The sequence below is a fragment of the Impatiens glandulifera genome, chromosome 6 (genome assembly GCF_907164915.1).
Source record: "Impatiens glandulifera chromosome 6, dImpGla2.1, whole genome shotgun sequence".
NCBI classification, from domain to species: Eukaryota; Viridiplantae; Streptophyta; class Magnoliopsida; order Ericales; family Balsaminaceae; genus Impatiens; species Impatiens glandulifera.
In genome coordinates this window covers 30,470,209-30,473,351 of record NC_061867.1, presented here as the reverse complement: position 1 = coordinate 30,473,351, position 3,143 = coordinate 30,470,209, and positions in this window count along the sequence as shown.

Sequence of the window (3,143 nt, the reverse complement as noted above, 5' to 3'; positions counted from 1 at the left end):
AAACCAAATCTAAATCAATAATAATCAATTCATTCAATACATGAATCTAACCTAAATCAATAATAATCAGTTCATTCACAAACCTAAATCTAACATAATCAAACATAAATCAAACCTAAACTAACATCAATCAAACTTAAATCTAACAAAATATAACATAAATCAAACCTAACATAAATCAAAATTAAATCTAACATAAATCTAACATGAAAATCTAACATAAATCTAACAAAATCTGTTAGGATCAGGGACACCCTTGGAGGACCGGGGTGTTTCCGGTTTCTAAGGAAGGGTGGCCGCTTACAACACACACACCACTTTGGTGATAGTCCGGTTAAAGACTAAAACCGTTCTCAGCACTGCACAAACTGTCACAGACTCTTGAACCGGGTTCAAGGGCGGAAATGTCTATTTCAGGTTGAAGCAACTTATGCGACTTTAGATGATGTTTTAGGAGGAGTCGGTTTTATGGATATGAGTGACCGGTTTATGAAGTATGATTGGTTTAAGGTTAGATAATGAAAGCAACGAACGAAAGACCACGAGACAAAGATTTTTAATGGATGTTCAGAGCAAACCCTCCTACGTCACCCCTTCTTCTCAGATTATGAGAAGGATCTCCACTAACTTTTATAGTTATAACAATACCTCCGGTCGAGCCCAACTTCGCTACTCGCCGGTTACACCAAACTCACACTTTGATGTAATACAACAACTCAACACAACACAATATAGAAAGCTTCCGGTTTTAGACACACCGGTTTTGATCGTAACAGTTTATCTCTCTAGAATCTTTATAACTTATCACTTGAAATAGATCGATTCGTTTCGCAATCTGTGACTTGCATTAAATGAATACGTTTCGTCTTCCTTTTATAACTGAGAGGATCCAACGGTCACTTTCTTCTCTCTCCTCTGGATTGGTTGATCATTATCACGCCGGTGCAGAGAGGTTGCTTGCACGTTTCACCTTCCTCAACACCTGGCAGTCATGCAGGCAGCTCTGAGCAGAAGATGACATAATCGGTTTTCAGATTTGAACACGTGCCGGGCATTCACCTCAGGTTGTCAACTACGGATCAATAAAGCATCATTGCTTTCCTCGCATGCTTCCAATCAGATCTGATCTTCTTTTATTCTTTCAAGACACGTTTCTTTCGTCATGGTACGTCACTCTTGAAGTTTGAATCTTCCGGTTTTGTGTCTTGTGCAGTATGATCCGGCTGGTATGTAAACTTTTGTCTTTGCTGACCGGTTGCTTGAGAAAGTGAAAACCGGTTCCTCTGATCTTTAACTTGATCACTTGAAACAGGTTTATTTGAAGTATAGCAGCAACCGGTTCTGATACGCCAACCGGTTCATACGGTTTTGATCTGTACCTGCACATGAAAGTTAACAACTTTTTAGTTCATCTGGCCGGTTCCACAAAATTAACTTACTTAATTTTTCTATCAATTTCTCCCTTTTTGATTATTTAGAATAAATATTCAAAACTTGTAATTAGTGGCCGGTTCCAAAATTAACTTACTTAATTTTTCTATCAAAATATAACATAAATTTAACCAAAAACTAACCTACATAAACCTAAATCTAATATAAATCAAACATTAAACTAACATAACCATATAATAAACCAACAATAACTAACCTTGTAGGAAAAGAGCGACGAAGAAGAGCGGCGTCGTTCGTCAATGGCGGGGGAGGCGGCGACCGTAGGTAGATCGACGGGCGGGCAACTGAAGGTCTTCTATTGGCGGCGTTGTCGTCTTCGGGCGGCATCGTCTTCTATTAGAGCGGCGTCGATCGGACGGAAGGAAGCGGCGGATAAGTAAAGAGAGAAAAGAAGAATCGGGCGGCGTCTATTGAGAGAGAAGAATAACGGGGAAGAGGAAGAGAAGAGGGGAAAAGAAAGTGCTTTTTTAATTTATTTGGTCGTTACCGAAAGTTTTTTGATTAACTTTCGGTTTTGATCATTTAAATTCCGAGAGATGTGTCTAAATATCTCGATTTTAAAATATGTACAATTAAATTTAAATAGATAAAACCGAGAGATTTATGTATATCTCTCAGTTTTGATCATTATTTCCAAAAGTTATATCATTAATTTTCGGAATTACCACTTCACAAATTGTTAAATTAAATGGGTTTTCACCTTCTAATGACTTTAAACAACATTCATTTAACACATTTGATATCCTTAAAACATTACACAATCCATATGATCAAACTTTATACATATTAATATAATCATCAAAAACAAACATACATATACACTTCTTTATATAATCAAACACAATCATAAATATTTTAATATTAAACACAATCTTAATTTTTAAAAAACAACACACACTTGATTAGATTAGTTAGGAGTCTAGATTGGTAGGTGAAAAAACAATTAATTTAGCAAATTATGAAGTGGTAAAACCGAAATTTAATGGTATAACTTTCGGTTTTGACCTTAGGAAGGGTCAAAAGCGAAAGTTTATTAGAAATTTTCGCAAATAACCCTTTCCAACACTAAGAAAAATTTTCATTTTTTTTGGGAAAGGTCAAAAGAAAAAATTAATTTGAAAACTTTCGCAATTACCCCTTCCCAACACTTAGAAAAATTTTCAATTTTTTGGGGGAAGGGTCAAAAGCGAAAGTTTATTTGAAAACTTTCACAAATACCCCTTCACAACACTTCGAAAAAATTCCAATTTTTTGGGGAAGGGTCAAAAGAGAAAGTTTATTTGAAAACTTTCGCAATTACCCTGGGTCAAAAGCGAGAGTTTTTCAATAAAATTTTGCAATTACCAATTAAAACCGAGGGTTCTTTGAATAACTTTATTAATTACTATATTTTTTTTTCCAATTTTGACAAAAGTATAAATCAAACATGTTCTATAATTTTCTTAAATAACCAATTAATAAAGGAAAAAAATTCATAAACCACATTAATAAACCAAAAGATAATAACAAATCATATGTCTAAAAACAAAACACACCAAATATCTCATCAGTCGAACGAAAAAGATTACACATAATTAATCAAACACTAAAATCTAATAATTAGTATATGAGGGGGGAGGAGGGGTGGTTGATTGATCTGGCTCTTGAAGAAATCAACTTCTTGTTCGAGATTCTCCAGTTTTTGCTTCATT